Source organism: Sapajus apella, unplaced genomic scaffold (assembly GCF_009761245.1).
Source record: "Sapajus apella isolate SASKATOON/1434 unplaced genomic scaffold, GSC_monkey_1.0 scaffold88, whole genome shotgun sequence".
Lineage (NCBI taxonomy): Eukaryota > Metazoa > Chordata > Mammalia > Primates > Cebidae > Sapajus > Sapajus apella.
Genome location: NW_022437028.1, coordinates 3,746,400 through 3,767,872, shown reverse-complemented (window position 1 = coordinate 3,767,872; position 21,473 = coordinate 3,746,400).

Below are 21,473 nucleotides of genomic sequence, written 5' to 3'. Positions count from 1 at the left end.
TGAGTACATTAGACCCACTGTGTGTTCTTGAGTGTATTAGTTAAGAGTGGATCAACTGAACCACTGTGTGCCCTTAGATGTATTAGTCAAGAGTGGGTTAACAGTCCCACTGCGTGTACTTGGGTATATTAGACCCACTGCGTGTTTTTAGGTGTATTATTCAAGAGTGGGCCAATTGGCCTATTGTGTGCCCTTAGATGTGTTAGTCAAGAGTGGGTCAACTGTCCCACTGCATTTCCTTGGGTATATTAGACCCACTGTATGTCCTTGGGTATATTACACCCACTGTGTGTTTCTCAGGTGTATTAGTCAAGAGTGAGTCAACTGACCCACTGTGTGCCCTTGGATGTATTAGTTGAGAGTGGGTCAACTGTCCCACTGAGTGTCTTTGGGTATACTAGACCCACTGTGTGTTCTTGGGTGTCAAAAGTGGGCGAACTGGCACACTGTGTGCCCTCAGATGTATTGCTCAAGGGCAGGCTTACTGGCCCACAGCATTCTCATGGGTGGGCTAGAGTGGTTTAATTGCTAAAGCAACCCTCAACTTCAGTGGTGTCACTCAACATGTTTATTTCTCACTCATGACTTCCCATGCAGTTGGATGGGGAAACTGAGTGGGGACTGGGAGTGGAAAGGTTTGATGAACTAGCCTGGGTGTGACAGTCATTACTTTCTTTAATCCCCCGTTAACCAGAATTTGATCACATGGCCAAACTGCAAGGCAGCAGTGAAAGGAAGGAAGAGATTGGTGCGTACCCACATCGCTGCTGTGTTGGGGAAGTCCCTTTCCTTGTAGATGCTGGATTCTGCGGCTGAAACACAGGTACTTTGATCTATGAGATTTGCAAGACTTCTTCTTGCTCTGAGTCCATGAGTTTCTTCTTTTGTTATTGCCAAACTAAATGAGCAGAGTTTTCAAAGCAGATTGGGTTTGCTTCTCACTCCTGGCTTGGATCCCCGATGTCTTTCATCGCGGGGTAGAGCCAACACTTCACCAACGTGTCTGTTCAAAATGCTAATCAAAGTATTAGTGCCTGATCATCATCTTTCTCCAAACAATGCCCAGACCCATCTCAATCCTTCTAAGTCTTCTGAGAGTCCAAATTTGAACTCGTTTCATCAAGGCCAAATGTCAATCATAAGAAGAAATCTATATGAAATTTTAATTGCAAGATGTTCGGTGTAAATTTAATGAGTGAAATAAGAGATCTGAGAGTTCCTGCATTCTCGGCTCATGCATAATGTTGACTTAAATTGCCTCTCTGGAGATGGAGGGAATTGCATTTTTAGAATTTACACACCGAGAGAGCAAATGGAGTGGACCCTGAAGGTTAAGGTCATAAATCAGAATCATTTAACTGGTTTTGAGTGATTGCTGTAGGCTGTAATGGTGAGGAGAGCTGGCTGCAGCCACAAGTGATTACTCTGCCTCCGATTATTGAAATGCTACTAAATATTCATAAATCAGTGGTCATTAATCCCCCAAATAGTACCTGTCGGCTTTCTAAATAAATTTCCAACCTGCTAATGGAGATTGAAAGAGGCTGATGGGCACGGCTCCGAACTGAAACAGATGAGAGCATTACTCGGACAGACCTGGAAGCATCTGTTTTTGGAACGTGAATTCACTTTGGGGTAAAGATGTCCCAGCAGACATCTTTGCGCTCTTTGCAAAAAAGGGGGATTATTCAGGCAGTTTCTCCCAACCCCTGTCATTTCTGTAGAGAATAGCCTTCATGTTTATGTCTCAATTCTGAAATTTTGCTTGGGATCAAATCAAATGAGTTAAAAGCTACAATGCAATTGCTCGCCCATCCCTGTTTACCCACAGTAATTGGAAAATAAATGCATGGCACAGCAAAAGGCCATGACATTTATTGGATAGCACGGGAACAAGTGGGGGAAGGGAACTGTAATTGGAGCGTCAGTCACTGGGGTAACAAATTTGGGAAGAAATCGAGAAATGAAAATGAGCATGAACTCGTAGGGGCATCAAACTGGAAAGCGATTTCATGACCACAGACACTTCAAGTCCATGTTCATTTTCCCTTTGCCTTGTTTCTGGGTTGGATTCATAAATTACATATAACAGTGACCAGACTTCTGGGTGAGGACATCACATTGACTCAATAATAGGCACCGCTTTGTAACTATTGCATTTGAAATCTGGCAGAAAATGAGATTTGTGTGTGGGTGTGAGGGAGACAAACCATATAGATTCGCCTCCTGCCTGGTTTCACCTTGAAAAAAGGAAGCTGGAGAAGGGAGGCTGAAAATAAATCCTGTTTTCAAGTGTAATCGCTCAAAATAATAGCATAGACTCTTTTGATCCCAGATTTATTAGTCAAAGAGCAGAGAAACAAACATTGTAGCTGTAAAACCACCCCCACCCCCCTTCTTGGAAATTGAGGGACATAGAAGAAAGGGGACTCTGTCCAGGATGAGAGCTAGAATGGAAATCCAGGCCAGTTGCCATGAAAAAGAGCAACAGTTAAAAACCACATTCCCCAGGGAAACGCTCTGGGCACAGAAGCAATTTGATGATAGGTATGAAGAGTCCTAAAAATGTCCATTCTCTACCTCCTTTGGGGTTGATTCTATTTATCCTCAGCACAAATTCTCACTTCTACTACCTGATTCCAAAGAATTACATTGACCTATAAAGAGGTTCATGGAAGCCTTTTTGAAGCAAGTGACAAGTCCACTATGGGAGAGTATTTAAGGAAGCCATGGATCAGGTGACACCCAAGAACACACAGTGGGTCGAATATACCTAAGGACACGCAGTGGGACAGTTGACCCACTCTTGACTAATACATCTAAGGGCACACAGTGGGTCAGTTGGCTCACTCTTTACTAATATACCCAAGAACACACAGTGGGTGTAATGTACCCAAGGACACACAGTGGGATGGTTGACCCATTTCAACCATTTTGAATCAATGTGTTGCCTTTAATGATGATAGTTTTTGAGAAAAGTAGCATGTTATTAGATGGATTTTATTATATGAAACACATATTCTGAGCCTCTGAAAGGCACTACCTTCCTAGGAAAGAAGCAGGAAGAGTAAAGAGAATGAAGCCCCATTTCCCATGAGCCACATCCCTCCTCCACCTTGACAGGCCCTTTCCTTGTTCACTCCAAGGCTCTGGCCCCATCACCCACTTGTCTGTCCAGGCCCTCCTCTGACAACCTTGGGAACTCACAGATTCCTAGCAAGAGAGCAACGTTGGGTCCTGAGCTCTTAACCCTGAGCCCCCACAGCTAAAGTAGGCTAGATCGTGGAGGAATTGGAAGAGAATAGATAGAGATCTTTAAGGGGTGGTCATATTACATGGTAGAGAGACCTCATTGGTCATATAGGCTGCTACCAATTTGGCTTACATGTCAGACTGGCCATGGGTCTGATTCTTATTAGAATCACACTATTATGAATTCATAGCATTTTTAGGGCTGAGAGAGTCTTTTGACATAATCAGAATAGCCCATGCATTTTACAGATTAGGAAATTTAGGAACAGAGAGAGCAGCTGACTTGCCAAGAGGCCACACAGCAATATAGGTTGGATCCAGTTACAGATGACATTTGTAAGATGGGAGTCGTCACATTTCATTGTCCTGAGTTTCCTCTTTTTTGAACTGTGTCCACTTGGTTCTAGGCTATAAATTCTTACAGTAACTGAGATAATTGGCCCATTTAGCTGTGTTGAGGGGGTGGTCCAAGGCAAGGCCAAGGTTCTCTCCCATTTTCCTTAGAAATTCTCCATTCATTAATTCCATAAATACTTACTGATCACATACTATGTAAGCATCATGACAGTAGACATGGAAAGTTGAGCAGTGAATAAAAGGCTGTTGAACATGAGGGAGAGGAGGGAAAGAGGGGTATTGAACCATTTACTGTACGATTAATTATTTGACTCCTAGGGGGCAAAGGGAGCCTCTTCCACAATGCTGAGTACAGTGGCTTGATTGCATAGACTGCTGGGCTCAGACTCTTATTAGCTCTTCAACTCCTTGGAATACTCCATGGTCATCTGTAACGGAGTTTGCAACAAAATCTATCTTGAGGGCCAAATGAAGCATCGAATGGCAACCGTTACAAAGCATTCTGCAAGGGACATTTGGTTAGCAGGCACTCGACAAATATGAAAAATTATTAAAAGTCTGGGTCGGGAGGATTCAGTTCGGACCTTGAACAATACCTCTGAATAGAACTGCTGGAGCTGCCTCTGCAGGAGTTGTGAGTGGTGGTCCAGACAGGCTCCAAGGCTTTGAGACTGAAACTACCTTTGCAAAAACGATGACAGTGAAAGAAATCTGACCTAACTGACTCCATCTTGCTTCTAACCTCCCAGCTGCCCTTGCTTATTCCTGGGTGTACACCCAGCTAACTGTGGGAGGAATTTAGTTTTTAGTTTAATTTTAAAACAAAGATGATAACAACCCCTTCCTGAACCAAACCCCTTCATTACTTGGGGACTGAAAATGCCTTTGTAAAGATAACAGATTAGCCACAAGATTAGAAATATGGATCTGGAGTCATAGAGCCAGAAGTCACAAGATCCATAACCTCTACAAATCGCTCTTATAGATAACAGCACTATTGTAAAACCTAACACTGGTGTTTGAGGTATTTTCAGACCCTCCATTCTGATGTATCAGCTGGTACCACCTGGACCCATGACCCATACCAGGAAACTGGCTCAACTGGTCTTGTGATCCCACCCAGGAAATGACTCAGCACAAGAAGACAGTTCCAACCTCCTATGATTTCATCCCTGACCCAACCAAAGCAGTCCCAACTTCCTAACACCCTGCCTGCCAAATGATCCTTAAAAAACCCCTAGTATCCGATTTTTTGGGGAGGCTGATTTGAGTAATAAGCTCTTGTCTTCCCCTTGGCTAGCTCTGCATTTATTAAACCTCTTCTCTGCTGCAACACTCCTGTCTCAGTGAATTGGCTCTAACTGTGCAATGGGCAAGAAGATGGTTATTACAAGACCATCACCCATCTTGGAGTACAGTGCTCTTGGGCAGGCTTTTCTTCAACTTTTGCAGGATGTGCTCCTCTCATCCCCACCTCTAAATTTAAGGCATTTGAAGGTCCCTGAGATGGCCCCCTGTAGAGAGTGGGGTACTTGCTAGATGGGGAGACTGCCACCTGACTCTCTGGCTGAGAGCTTCTATTACTGCTTCAGGAACAGAGCAGAAAAGTATGGGGAAACAGTGTCCCACAGATTTTCAGGAAGATGGGAGTGCAGTGAGGCACAAAGGCTACATTTGGTGCAAGCTGCCTGCCATTAGCTGCAGGACAAGGGTATGCTTCCACTCTGCAGAAAATTCTCTTGACAGGGCAGTTCCAGAGAGTGGCTGATGGAACCATGAGAGAATCCATGAAGCTGGTTTCTGCTCCTCCTTTCCCAAGTCTAGATTGGTTAGTGTTAATTGAACGTTGACAGTTACTTAAGATTAAGGGAGGCATTATTTACATTTTTTAAGATGAGTGAGATGGGAGCATGTTTTGTTTGTTTGTTTGTTGAGATGGAGTTTCCCTCTTGTTACCCAGGATGGAGTGCAATGGCGCGATCTCGGCTCACCGCAACCTCCACCTCCTGGGTTCAGGCAATTCTCCTGCCTCAGCCTCCTGAGTAGCTGGGATTACAGGCACGCGCCACCATACCCAGATAATTTTTTGTATTTTTAGTAGAGACGGGGTTTCACCATGTTGACCAGGATGGTCTCGATGTCTTGACCTCATGATCCACCCGCCTCAGCCTCCCAAAGTGCTGGGATTACAGGCATGAGCCACCGCGCCCAGTGGGAGCATGTTAATATGCTGAAGGAAAAAGAATCTGCAGAAAGGGAGAGAGGAGTGATATTGGGGAGGGAGGGGCGATCGTAAGAGCAAGGACGGTGAGTTTATTTTGAGCCTGGAGGTAAGTCAAGATGTCAGATGAGTATTCAAATCATCACAAATTCCTGAAACAAGGAAGGAACCCACAACCCGGACTGGCTTGCAATTCCCTTCCACAGGGAAATGGAATCGCCCGTGCGAACCTCTTTAATGCTTAAATGCTCTGCAGATGAAACAGATCATATTGACGGAGCCTCGGGCAGGATGTCTGACCAATTATTGTCAGAATATACAGAGTCCGTGTCCTGAACCATTAATTTGAGACTCTATGTTCAATCACTGTTTATTCGTTGTCAAATTTATATGACACACAAAAACCTCTTATTTGAACAACTGATATTTGTCTCTGCAGATACATTTAGAGAAAGGCTATGCATCCTATCCTGGTTTGACTCCCTTGAATCCTCAGCCACAGAAGCTAAGGGACACTTTGCATAGGCAAGTGTGGATGTGCATCTGTGGTAGCTCCCAGAGTAAGGGCATGACGTGTTCACCTCCAGAGCGGATCATCTGGGGAGTGATGATAAAAAGTGATATTAAACATGTTATAAGTAACATTGCCATGCCACAAAAGAAACAGCACCCGACGATAAATCCTCTCAGCAGGGCAATTTACTTCTATAGAAGTGTGCAGCTAACAGATGGAGCAATGGAGGCCACACGCTTGGACAAGGGGGGAAGTGTGGGGGGAGCCCCACAAGTGCTGAGGCAAGGGTCTGAAGCCTCAGCCTGTTCCTACATAAATAGTGAATTAGAAAAGAATTAGAACTATAAGCACATAGTTTTTCCTATATGTAATCATATATAATCACATAGTTATTCACTTATAATCATAAAGATACATATATTTAATGTAACCTTTTAATTTTACTAATGACCATCAGGTTATGAAGCATGGAACTGAGGTGACACTGTGAACAAAGTGATCCTAAGGCAAGATACTCTAAGCCCTCTGTCACGCCCGCATAAGGGCTGCTGGAGGGCGCCTCGGCTGTGTGGCAGTGCCAGGCTGGGAAAGTGCCCGCCGTTCAGCCAGCTAGGGAAGGAGATGTCCAAGATGGCCGAGATGTCTCTTTCCAGGGGGAGTTAGGAGAAAACTCTGCTCCTCCAAGCTCTTGCGGTGGGCCTGACGGCTGTCAGGGAGGCCCACAGACATCCGGGGGCTTAACCGTCTCTGTGTGACGCTGTGCTTCAGTGGTCACGCTCCTTGTCTTCTGATGTTCTGCTTCTGTACCTAGTCCCTCTTTTTCTTAGAAGTTAGAATCAGTAAACGTAATATAAATCTTAATGTCCTTGATATTTTTGACAAGTATGCGAAAAGTATGGACACATGAGGCTTTCTCTTCGCCTCAGCTTCTTGAAAGTCCTGGGCCCCTGTCTCCAAGACAGGTGATTTACTTGACCCCATCACTGACCACCATTACCTCACCCTACCAACCCTGCCCCCTGCTTTGTACTCAATAAAAGAGTGTCCAGGCGCTCGGGGCCACTACTGGACTCCGTGCTTTGGCTGGCAGTGGACACCTGGGCCCACACTCTGTTTTCTCTTTCTCTGTGTCTTGTGCCTTTTACTTCCATAGTGTCTTGCCTTTTCACCTGCAGAGAGGGGCTCACAGGACGCTGTAGGGCTGAACCCTATAGGGAACAGGTACTATGCCTGACGGGGGTCGCCCCTACTGCTGTGTGGTCCCCTGTTGGCTAGGGTCAGACCGCACCAGCTAGACTACTCCTGATTGGCTATTTTAAAGAGAGCAGGGGTCCGAGCTGGAGTGGCAGGGTGGGCGGTTTGGCGGGAAGGACGGTTGGGGGCGGGCCAGAGCAGGTAGCCAGGGGTGACCTCGGTCAAAGAAGGGGACCAGAGGAGGTGACCGGGATGAGTCAGGACAGAGCCAGAGGAGGGGGAACAGATGTGAATGACTGATTAGAACAGGTGGAGAAGGTTGTTTACTGGAATTACAAGGAAGTTAAACTTTAAAACAGAAAATTAAAGAATAAGAGAGCTGAACATACTGACATACTGATTCTTTGAGGAGAAACTGGGGTTCACCCTAACAAACATCACCATGTCCACCTTTCTATGCGGTGCTGAAAATCTGTTTTGGACCTTCCAATCAGGATATCAGAAGAAAATATCCCTGGTGGCATACAAAGGCATGGCACAGAGAGGTGGACAGACAGACAGCAAGGGGAGAGTCCTACCCCCAGAGAAAAGCCACTCCTGAACAAAACGTGATGAGCAGAGGGCATTTCTCAGACTGCTTTGGGCAGAAGCAGCTTTCTTAGCAATCCTTTAGCTAGGAAGTCTGTACTTGGCATTTATTTTGAGCCCGGAGGTCAGCAAAGAAGTAAGATGATTCTGCAAAGCATCACAAATTCCTGACACAAGAAAGGAGCCCACAGTTTGGGCCTGCTTGGAATAAGGACAGTGTGACACAGCTTGTAAAGAAGTCACAGAAGGGCCGGGTGTGGTGGCTCACACCATAATCCCAGCACTTTGGGAGGCTGAGGCATGCATATCACGAGGTCAGGAGTTCGAGACCATCCTGGCCAACATGGTGAAACCCTGTCTCTACTAAAAATACAAAAATAAGCTGGGCCTGGTGGTGTGTGCCTGTAATCCCAGCTACTGGGGAGGCTGAGGCAGGAGAATGGCTTGAACCCAGGAGGCTAAGGTTGTAGTGAGCCGAGATCGAGCCATTACACTCCAGCCTGGATGACAGAGGAAGACTCCATCTTGAAAACAAAACAAAACAAAACAAACAAAGGAAATCATAGAAGAAGATAATGTAAGGGAAAGGGCAGAGAGAATACTCTCCTGTCTCCGGTTAGCTGGGAGTTCTCATGTCTTCTCAACTGGGAGAGAATTGGAAGATAATGTGAGAATCAATGCAGCATGCAGCCTGTTTTGTCTTCGTATCTGCTTGGATTTGCATCTAGGTTTTCCTAAGATGAGACTTCCTGTTACAGGAAGTGGCTTGAAAGGCTCTGGAGTGAACTGCAGTATTATCTAAGGTTGGCAAGGAAACGTAGGATGTCCACAAACCACATGAGGCTATTTAAATTTAAATAAACCCCCAGCTCTTCTACTGAATTGTGCACTTCGAAATCACAAAGGGGAAGGGACAGGGGCCTGGAGACGTGTACACGTGTCTTTAACTTCATGTTAAGTGTGTTTCTGTCTTGAACTTAGTGTTAAGTGTAGCTGTCATTCAACACGTGGTTCAGCCATTCACTGCCAACCTTCCTTTTTTTTTTTTTCTTTTGAGATGGAGTCTTTCTCTGTTGCCCAGGCTGGAGTGCAGTGGTGTGATCTCGGCTCACTGCAACCTCCATCTCTGGGGTTCAAGTGATTCTCCAGCCTCAGCCTCCGGAGTAGCTGGGATTACAGGTGTGAGCCACCACGCCCAGGGAACTTTTGTGTTTTTAGTAGAGACGGGATTTCATCATGTTGGCCAGGCTTGTCTCAAACTCCTGACCTCAAGTGATCCCACAGCCTTGGCCTCCCAAAGTACTGGATTGCAGGCATGAGCCACCACATCCGGCGCAAAACGCCCACTCCCCTCTGTATCTGCCCCAGGATAGGAGCCTGTTTCTGCAGTGTCTGAGAACATGGGTTCTGGGGACCAGAGGACTCTGCTGTTTATTAATAAGGTAGCCTTGGGCAAGCGTTTCTGCCTCTGTGCCACAGTTTCTTCAGACCACGAACGAGACTGACGGTCCTATCTACTGCTAGGGTCATTGTGAAGATTTACAGAGGTAGTTTCTGTAACTTGCCGGGCCCAAGACCAGCACTCTCCAAATAGTAGGCGTTTGTATTAATTTTGTTACAGCCTCAACCCATGGGCTTTAAGCCTCGGAATCAGAGTGGCCGGTCTCCCGCATTCTCACCAGCAGCCACAGCAGGACATCCCTGAATGAGATGGGTCATTATATGGTGAGGATGACAATCAGAGCTCCCATGGGGAGGCATGAGCTCTCTCTACGGAACTGTCAGACTGTTTTGGCAGCTGTCTTGCAAACAAAGGCAAAAGTGGGATCCTGCAGTTGACTGGTGTGTAATGATCAACTTCTGCCTTTGGAGGCTGCAAGAAGGGAGATGCGGTGTGATAAGACCCAAGCTGTCATCCCTGCCCTAACTTTGCAGGGCCAGCTTCCCAATTTGTAAAGTGGGTTGATTGAACCGGGTGGCCTACCCCAGTGCTTCCCGCTCCGTGATGCTCTTACTCCAGGAAGTGGAGCATGTATCCCTCAAACCCTCCTCTGTATGATGGATGAGCTGTATTTCTTTATGGGGGAGGGGGAGGTGTGTGTCTGTTTCTCTTAAAGAGTAATAAAATCCTGGGATATGGAAACTGTGAGTCTCCTTGGAAACAACGAGAAAATGAAACAGGATTTTTCATTTTCCATCACTTTGAGATAATACGTCAATGTGTGTAACTTTTCTAGATTCGGTGCTCTCTCTGAGCACTTACAGATTGCAGAAGGCAAAGATCTACACCTGGAAGTCTTGTATCTATAATATAACAAATGCACTGGCATATCTGCTCACAGCAGGAACATATTACTGCATTTATGGGTGCCTTTCATTGAAAAGGTGGACTGAGATTTGGAGTTTCTTAGAGTCTCTAACACAATTTAGTAAGGATTAAGTGCAGGTGGAGGACTGAAGAACGGTTTCAGGTTCAGATGCACGCTTTCCTGGGCATGACAGAGGTATGCTGTCTGACTGCTTTGGTGCCTCTAGCAGGGCACGCCACTCTGGGAGTCTCAGAAATCCTAAAAAGCTGCAGTGCCTTGGGGGAATCTGTCCAGTTTCTGACACGTAGTTCTGGCATCTCCCACGGTCTCCCTTTCTGCCTCCTCCTTGTTTCTTTCCTCTGGGTAGGGTGTGTCTGGTACTTTGGCTGGGTATTCTCTACCTGGTTCATCATTTTGGCTTCATCCAGGATCTGCCTTTCCCATCCCTTGACTCCACAGTCTGCCAGTTTTACCCTTCCTGACCCTCACCCTGGCTCCTAAATCTCCACCAGAGTCCACTTACCCATGAGGGCTTGGGGCAGCTGTTATCTGGTTTTTCTCCTGTCTGAGGTCTTCTTTCTCCAATACCCTAGGGAGTGGGATACATAGCCTGGGGTAGGACACTGGGGCCCAAAGGAACAGGGACCGCTGCTCAAGAGAGTAGCCTCTGGCCAGCCCTGGGCTTAAAGCTGAAGTCCTGGGTGGACCACTTGTGGAAGGAGCACAGTGAGCGGTAGATATATCTAGCTGAACAGCACACACAGCCCTTGGGCAGGCTGGTCCTTGGGGAGCAGAGCTCTTGTTGGTGAACTGGCATTCAGGGGACACACTCCAAGATTATAAGGAAGTGAGCTGCTAAGAGTTAGGCTACAGATTCTCAACAACGTAGGCATAGAATTACCACATGACCTAACAGTTCCACTCCTAAATATATATCCCAGATAAATGACAACAGGGGTTCAAATAAAAATGTGTACGCAAATGTTTATAGCAGCACTATTCACAATAGCCAAAAGGCAGAAACAACCCCTATGTCCATCAGCAGACGAGTGGAGAACTACAACGTGGAATATCCATGCAATGGAATATTATTCAGTCATTAAAAAGAACGCAGTACTGACACATTCTACAGTGTGGATAAACCTTGAAACATTGTGCTAAGTGAAAGAAGCTAGACACAAAAGGCCACCATTATATGATCCTATTTATGTGAAATGTTCAGAATAGGCAAGTCTATAGAGCCCCAAAATAGACTAGTGGTTTTCAGGGGCTGGGGATGGGGGATATGGGAAGTGACTGCAATGGGATCAGGGTTTCCTTTTGGGGTGGTACAGATATCTGAGAACTAGATAGATATGATGGTTGCACACTTCTGTGAATGTGTTATACGACAAGGAATTACACACTTTAAAATGGATAATGGTTATATTTTATATTATGGGAATTTTACCTTAATTAAAAAAAAAAGTAGGACTCTAGCCTGCACTGGGAGATGGGCAGATACATTGAGAAACCAGCCATGTTACTGAAACCCAGAAGGAGGATCGTTTCAGGGATGGGTTTGGCTGTATGGATAATAGTAATATAAATTATATTCACAATAAACATGGATTTATAAACTCCACTCAGAAGTCTGGGGTGGAGACTCATAATGACCCTGTCAATGATATTAGGAGTCCAAGCTCTTACTCTTCTTCTCTCCTGTTCTTAGTATGTATATGCTTTTGTACTCATTCCTCCTGCCTCATTAACACGAAATACCTGCTACCATTCCAGCCACCATATCTATATGTTCCAGTCAGGAGAAAGGGAAAATTGTAAAGAACTGTAGGAGCATTTCCAGTTGAATCTGACCTTTTTTGTCTTTTTCTTTTTCTTTCTTTCTTTTTCTTTTTCTTTTTTTTCTTTTTTTTTGAGATAGAGTCTCACTCTGTTGCTCTGTCACCCAGGCTGGAGTACAGTGGCGTGATCTCGGCTTACTGCAACCTCCACTTCCCAGGTTCAAGTGATTCTCCTGCGTCAGCGTCTTGAGTAGCTGAAACTACAGGTGCACACCACCACACCAGCTAATTTTTGTGTTTTTAGTAGAGACTGAGTTTCACTGTGTTGGCCAGGCTGGTCTTGAACTCCTGAGTTCAGGTGATCCATTTGCCTCAGTCTCCCAAAGTGCTGGGGTTACAGATGTAAGCCACCATGCCTGGCCTAAGTCGGACCTTTTAAATAAGATTTCCTGGATCCACCACTCACTAACAACAATATTGGGTCAGAGAATCCTGCATTGATTCATTAACAATAAAGTGACTTGGGACAGAATTCCAGAAGGTTGGTTCAGTCAACCAATGATGTATGTATGAGAACCAAAGAAAAAAATCCTGGAAATCACACATGGATTTATACATAGGATGACCTGGAGGTCCTCAGCTGCAGGACCTGGATCTTGGCATGGTAAGGTCTGCAGTGGTGACGTTTGGCCTCAGGATAGATCAGCACTGTTCAGAGATGCAGCCTTCAGGAAAGGGGCAGCATCAGTTTCTGGGGAAGGCCCTAGGGAATCTGATTTGATAGCAACCCCATAGGAGAGAAGGATGGTCTGCTTGGGTCATGTTTCCCTCATCAGAAGTCAAGGCAGGGCTGGCCCTGAGCCCAAGGACAGTGGTCCCAGCTGGGAGTTACTGGAGAGAGCAATGGACACAGATGTGGGACCCAGAACTTGTCTCAACAACATGACAAGATCAGGCCAAGGATGGGTACTGCTTGGCAAGGGCCCTTCCTGTAAAGAAAATACTGTCCACGTCAAAATAAAATATACTTCTTTCTGCTGCCTGCAGAGGCACCAAAATATACAGATATATATGTGTCTGGTTTCATATACATGTCACTCATCTGTGACCTTGTTGAAATCACACATTGTGATTTTCTCTCTCTCTCTCTCTCTCTCTCTCCTTTTTTCTTTTTGACAGAATCTCACTCTAATGGCACAGGCTGGAGTGTGGTGGTGTCATCTCAGCTCATTGCAACCTCCCTGTCCTGGGTTCAAGCGAGTCTCCTGCCTCAAACCTCCTGAGTAGCTGGGACTACAGGCATGAGCCATCATGCCTGGATAATTTTTGTATTTTTAGCAGAGACAGGGTTTCACCATATTGGCCAGGCTGGTCTCGAACTCTTGACCTCAAGTGATCTGTGCACCTCAGCCTCCCAGAGTACTGGGATTACAGGCATAAGTCACCACACCTGGCTTCACATATTGTGTCTTGTTCATCTGCATGTCTCCACTATGCAGCAGAGTTCTCGGCACACAATACTAGTCCTCCATTAATTTCCACTAATGTTATCAAGATGGAATGAGTCTTTTGCAACTCCGTAAAGATAGTCTCAATTTGGTATCTGCAGTTCAGTCAATCTTCTGTTCATTTCACTTTCCTGGGCAGGACCAACTCTGGTGAAAATTAGGAAGTAGTGGTATGTTTCTATAAGAATTTTTCTTCATAAGTCAATCATGATAACAGCCTTCTCCCCAAATCCTCAGATAGGCTCTATTGGAAAAACATAGGCTTTGTGGTTAGAAAGAAGTAGCTTCCAGTGACTGAATATGAAAACACACTGTAAACTTCCAATGATTTGAGCCGGTGGCTCTGGCTCAGACCCAAGTAAATCAAAGCAAGAGTCTAAAACGCACAAATAGACTTAAGTATATGCAGTAACCTAATGTGTTAATAAAGTGAGATAAATGATTTTAGTCAATACATTACTGTTTGAAAATTAAATTCAGAATGCATTAAAGATTTAAAAACCTTGTAAGCGTGCTAGGATAATATACATGTGTTGATTTTAATGTTCTAGTCAAAGACAGAAATTTAAAAGCTGATTGATACATTTGACAAACTAAACATTTAAAGTTGCAGTTTGGAAGATCACCACCATAAAGTAGAAAAATGGCTTAATATGAGCTGGGACATCTATTTGCAGCATTGATTATAGAAAAAAGTGTGATGATCTAGATGGAGAATGTTTGCAAATCAATAAAATAAAACATGATTGCCCTGGTTAAAAAATTAGCAAAAAACATAAATGGTAGTTCACAAAAAAAGATTTACAAACAGCCAAGAAACATCAAAATAGCTCAGGATTACTAGTAAATAAATAAATTTAAACAACAAGATATATATTTTTACTATAAAACTGACGTTTTTGGAAAGACAATGCCAGTGTTGGTAAGAGTTTGAGAAAATGGGCACTTTACACACTGATTTAACCTGGCACAACATTTTGGACATATGATTTTACAATATACCTGTCAAAAAAAAGCCTTCAAATGTTCTTATTTTTTCACTTAGAAATTTCACGTGTAGCAGTTTATTCTAAGGAGTAACTCTGGCTATAGGCAGAGGTTTATTTACAAGGAAATTCACTGCATCATTGTTTATAACAAATTAGAAACAATCTCTCCAATAGAGGAATGGTTAAAAGTAATTTGGTACAAGAATGCAGTGGAGTATTACGGGACAATGAAAAATAGTGTGGAAGACCACGGATTATGGCTAGAACACGTAAAATGAAAATGTAGATTATATAATAGCATGTGTAATATGATTCTGTTCCAGTAGGTAGTCAGACAGACGTCATAAGGGCAGGAGAGCCCTGCCAACCCCACCAGTAATGTCAGGTGACCGTCAAGTGGCGGTTAGGTGGTTGTTAAACTGTCTCTCTCAAATAATAACTGGTCACAACCTGCACCAAGGAACGGCAGTCTCCCAGCAGATGGAAAAATCTGAAACTGGTGATCAGCAGCTTCCCAGTAAGCCCTTAGAAGCTGGGTGAGTGGGCTCAAGCATGCGCACTAAGAGGCAAAATGGCGGAGTTTCACGGGGATACAACCTTCCTCTAGGAAAACTCGCCGGGTAAGGGGAAAACGCCTCCAGTGAGCATGCGTGCAATTTCAGGACCCAATGCGCATGCGGCCCCTCCCGGATGCCGGAAGGTCACTGCGCATGTGGACAGGCCGTCCCGTGGGAAGAATCAGGGGAGAAGGGACGCAAAGATCCGGACCCCAAGTCCGAGGTGTCTCAAGTCACCCGCTTTGCCCTCTTACAAGGGAACTTTATTTCATTTCATTCCTGCTCTAAAACTTATTTTTATTTTGAGACGGAGTCTCGCTGTTGTTGTCCAGGCTGGAATGCAGTGGCGGATCTCGGCTCACTGCGATTCTCCTGCCTCAGCCTCCCCAGTAGCTGGGATTACAGGCGCGCGCCACCACGCCCAGCTGACTTTTGTATTTTTAGTAGAGACGGGTTTCACCATGTTGGCCAGGATGGTCTCCATCTCTTGACCTCGTGATCCGCCCATCTCGGCCTCCCAAAGTGCTGGGACTACAGTCATGAGTCACTTCACCTAGCTTTTAAAACTTTTTAATAGACTTTCTCTCCTGCTCTAAAACTTACCTGGGCTTCTCCCTGCCTCTTATGTCCTTTGGTCGAATTCTTTCTTCTGAAGAGGCAAGGATTCAGACTGCTGCAGACGTGTACGGATTTAACACCACTAATAAGTCCATTTTAAATGTGTGTTCACACACATACATACAGAGAAGAAGGTAGTTATGTTCCAGTATTGCAAGAAACTTTTATTTCCTTCTTACTAATATATATGTATATATATATGTATGTGTGTGTGTATATACATATATACATATTTATGTATATATATATATATATATACACACGTATATTTATATAACAAAGTATTGTATAAAATCTAATATGTGTGATATAAACATGATACTGCCTAATACATACAGGGTTTCCTTTCCCATTATATGGCTCATGTAAGCGGATTTAGAAAAAGTTATTTAATTGAAAAACTCTCCAGAGCTCACTATTACTAGCTGTATTATCTTAGGTAAGTTCCTTAAATTCTCTGAGCCTAAGCTTTTGCGTCTGCAAAATTTGCATAATGATACCTACCTCTTAGAATTGTGGGGTGCAGGTGAAATGGGATAATATGTTTGAAAGCTTTCTGATCCATATTGATCACTCAATAAATGCAATGTCTTATTTTCTGTGGTACACCCTCCCTCCCTTATCACATGTGCACATAGGAGAGGTTCTAATATTAAGCTGTGATATTTTACAGTGAATTTAAATGAATGTCTTCCTTTTTCTCAGATGGATTTTATTCTATGTCTGTGAGGTTTTTGTTATACAATGAATGATTTGTTTCTCTAACCTTCTAATTAAAGAATAATTACAGTCTTTTTCCAATTTGTAGAAAAATTGAATTTGATGGCTAGGAATTTTCTCCATTTTCATTTGCTCAGTCTGAAACCACATCAGAAACTTGTTTGCCTGCTACCATAACGATCACAGCAGAAACTCTTAGGAGCTAGACTCTGAGTTTGCGATGTCGTATTTGGTTGTTTGAATACACCAGTGTTTCTGCAAAGCTTGTGTTGACTCTGCCAATTCCAGGGGTTTGGGAGACACTTCATCGGAAGGAGTGTTTTCACAGGTGGAGGTGTGAGGGCTCCTGGTTTGTCCCAAGGTTATAACAGAATGCAGTCAGTGCTAACCAGAGCTAGTCGGTATTACGTGGGGTGACAGTCAAGCCACTTTGCACCAACCTGCCTGCACAATCTGAAAAGCTATAGGTTAGGGTTCTAGAAATGGAAGTGTGTGCTGTGTTCAATGCAGGGTGTGCTCTGGGCAGCAGACAATTCACGGAAAAATCAGCAAGCCCTCCTTTCCTCTGAATAACAATCCCTGGCAGAGATTACTCTAAGCCAACCATTCCCCTTGATTATGCTTGCAAAAATATCCAGCTTTGTCCCAGGAAACAAGACATTCCTCCTCCAGACTCTTTTTCAATTGCCTGTCGCCAGCTTTCTCCTGGGTTTGGTGAATAACCTCATCCTGCTCTTGGTTGGGCCTCCATCTCAGGGGGGCCCAGCTCAGCCCTGAACCTCATTAGAATCCAGGTCTGTGTTCTTGGCACACAGCTGCTTCTTGCACTTGAAAACTGAGGGGGAGAAAAATGGTTCCTGCACTTCCTATCAGCCTTAAACAGAAACATCTGCTCACCACGAGCCTTTTACTGGCTTGGTTTGCAGGGAATGTGTTCTGGGCAGGTGACGGTGCTGCCTCCCCGAACGGTGACATCAGCCAGAGAGAACGGCTGCAGGGGACGGGGAGGGCCCTGGGAGTAGAGAACGAGTCCGCCTGCCAGGAAAATGAAGCCTGAACTGCACATTTTATAAAGCGTTAAAAGCACAAATCCTGGCTTGAAAGGAGAAATATTGCCAGGTGCTGAAAAGTGCTTCTGAAGAAAAAGAAAATAATATAAAAGGGAGCGCTGATTGAGTCCAGGAGTTCTCTCTGGGTCTTTTGTTCTTCCTTCCCTATCAGCCGAGCAACAAATGAAGATTTCTAGTCTGAGGGCATCCATCGAGACAAAAATGCTTTTCTTTCATCTAGCTGTATCTCGCATCTCACTGCATTTCTCTGTTTTTAGGCACCGATTAAATATTCCAGCATAGGAAAGAGGCTTAGCCCAGAGCCCAGATATAGATATCCCTGCTTCTTCATTATCTTCTTTGTTGTTGTCAGTTTTTTTTTTTTTTTTTGAGATGGAGTCTCGCTCTGTCATGCAGGCTGGAGTGCAGTGGCATGATCTTGGCTCACTACAACCTCCGCTCCCTGGGTTCAAGCAGCTCTCCTGCCTCAGCCTTCCTCGTTGCTGGGATTACAGGCGTGCGCTACCATGCCCAGTTGTTTTTTGTATTTTTAGTAGAGACGGGGTTTCACCGTGTTGGCCAGGCTGGTCTCGAACTCCTGGCCTGGCCTCCAGTGATCTGCCCGCCTCGGCCTCCTAAATTCTTCATTATCTTCTTAAAGCTCTCAAAAAGAGCCAGATCCTAAATTCTTCCTTTCTTTCTGCTTTCAGATTGGGGCACGGAGGCACCAGGAGATGAAGAAGTTTGTGTCAAGTTTCCCCCTTGGGGTTTTACATGGCTTCGTTCTTGCAGCATTTGTTTAAGTAACACAAAGCATGGGCTGTCACCATAAAGCAAATCTGTGTGTGTCTCTTACTGTCCCCCTAAGTTTGCTCTGTGGGTGAAGTCGCCTTTGCAAAATCATAACTGGGGAAATTATGACAGTGAAAGAGATCAGACCTAACCAACCCCATCTTGCTTCTAACCTTTAAGCTGTTCTTCTTCATCTTTGGGCATAGGGCAAACTAACTTTGGGAAGGAATTCAGTTCATGGTTTGACTCTGAAACAAAATTGATAACAGCCTTTTCCTGAAAAGACCCCCTTCTTGCCCGGGGACCAGTCAGACTTTGCAGGACTAACAAATTAGCTGTAAGATTAAAAATTATGGTATAGAGGTCATGCAGCCTCTGGCTCCAAGAGTCTGAACCTCCCCTAATTGCTCCTGGGGATAACATCACTGTTGAGAAACCAAAGATCAGTGCTTGAGATATTCTGTAGACCCTGCACTGGATGGGTCAGCTGACACCACCCAGACTGGTAACCTGGCTCAGCCAATTCTGCTGTCTCACCCAGGAACGGAAGACAGCAAGAAAAACTCACTTCCACTGCCTATGATTCCATTTCCGACCTGACTAATCAGCTCACCCCACTTCCAAGCCCCTCCGTGCCAAATTATCTTTAAGAACTCTGATGCCTGAGTTTTGGCGAGACTGATTTGAGTAATAATAAAACTCCCATCTCCTGCACAACAGGCTCTGTGTAAAACTCTTTCCCTACTGCAGTTCCCTTGTCTTGATAAATCCCTCTCTCTGGGCCTTGGGGGTTACATGGGGATAGTTTTTACATGGCCAGGGGCAAGCCTCTGGACTCCTCTGGTCACTTGTAGGGAAGGAAAACTCCTGTAGCTAATCAAAGTTATAAAACAGAGTTGGCCGGGCGCAGTGGCTCATGCCTGTAATCTCAACACTTTGGGAGGCCGAGGTGGGTGGATTACCTGAGGTCAGGAGTTCGAGACCAGCCTGCCAACATGGTGAAACCCCGTCTCTACTAAAAATACAAAAATTAGCCAGGCCTGGTGGCACATGCCTGTAATCCCAGCTACTCAGGAGGCTGAGGCAGGAGAATTGCTTGAACCCGGGAGGCGGAGGTTGCAGTGAGCCGAGATTGCGCCACTGCACTGCAGCCTGGCTGACGGAGCAAAACTCTGTCTCAAAACAAACAAACAACAAACAACAAATGAACAGAGTCCCAGTGCCACGTGGTAATCAAAATCCTTAACCTAATTTAAAGTTGATCTTGCCCCCTGCTTCCCCATTGTGCTGGTGCCGATAGAATGGGAACGGGGCCATTTTTTGTCCTCTCTCTTTTCTTCTTGCTTCTCTTCTTCCTCCTCCATGACCTTTCTTCCTGGATTGTCTGACCTGATGGTTTGGGGGCGTGAAGAGGGAAAGGAGGTGAAGTGAAAGCAACCATCTGTGTGTCTGGAACTTGACAACCATCAGTCACTGCCTTGGATGCTTCCTTTTGGGAGCACTTTCGTGGATGCTTTGATTCTTTGGAGACCCTTCTTTCATTTCTTTCTCATTTTCTTTCTTTATTTTTTTGAGACGGAGTCTCGCTCTGTCACTCAGGCTGGAGTGCAGTGGCGTGATGTCGGCTCACTGCAACCTCCGCCTCCCGAGTTCAAGCGATTCTCCCGCCTCAGCCTCCTGAGTAGCTGTGACTACAGGTGCCCACCGCCGCGACTGGCTAATTTTTGTATTTTTAGTAGGGGCGGGGTTTCACCATTTTGGCCAGGATGGTCTCAATGTCTTGACCTCATGATCCACCTGCTTCGGCCTCCCAAAGTGCTGGGATTACAGGCATAAGCCATTGTGCCCTGCCCCTTCTTCCATTTCTGGGGACTTCCAACCTGCAGTTCCCTTGGTGTGAGTGGTGCATTTTCCTTGGATTCATCCCTCACTCTATCTGGCTCCTAAACATGTGATACAGGAGACAGAAAGAAATTGTTTAGGCAGACAGTAAGGGCAACAGAGTCCTTGGTGGAATTTCCCTTTTAACAAAAAAGCAACCCCCAAATCATTTCTCTTTTAACAAAAAGCAGCTTGAAAAATCGAGCTGCAAGTATAAATAAGCAAGCTGGAAACTTGCACAGGTGAATGCCGGTAACGGTGCCAATAGAAAACGGCTATCTGGGGGCCAGGTGTGTTCTACATGGAGGCTTTATCTTCCCTTTTCTTTGTCACTGTGTGTACGGTGAGGAACAGGCAACATGGTGCTAGCCAGGCAAAGAACCCATCTGCATAGTAAAAGATGAGGGTGTGGGCAGCCAGGTTTTTGTGTTCTATGCAAGTGACACATGTGGTCCAGCCAATCACTGGTGCCCTCTGTAAATCAGACACCACCTCAAGTTCATGTATAAAATCGCTGGCCTTCTACTTCGGAAGTGGCAACCCATTTCCCCAGGACCCCTCTCTCTGCAGCAGAGAGAGCTCTTCTCTTTCTTTCTCCTATTAAACATCTGCCCTTAACCTCCCTCTGATGTGTCTGCACCCTAGTTTTCTGCGGCCGTGAAACAACAAACCTTGGGTGTTCACCCTAGACAACGGCGCCGCTTCACTTCCAGGGGATCCTCTAGTTTTTCTCTGCTGAAGTCCACCGTCCCTCCACGCAGCCCTCCTGGATGAGGTTGAAAACCACACTTGGTCCATGGGAGACACAGGTGGATGCTTTGTCCTGACATGTTCTGGAACAGGAAGACTTCAAATGCAAGCACGTCTTCTGGGGTTTTGTCTGCTGGCAACTGGCTGACCCATCTCTCACCCTTCGTGTTTCTTGGGTAGGAAATTGACCAAACCCTTTATGTCTTCCCATAGAGGGGATGTATACTAACTATATATTTGGGGGTTTCTGTTAAAGCCCCAAAGCCCCCCTCTCTGATCTCAAGGAGAAGAGCAGGCACCCCGCAGCCCTCACCCTTGATGGGAAGTAAGATTTACAGTACCTCAACAGCTAGTCCTAAAACCCTTTCCTGTCTCCTTTCCTTGAAGTCTCTG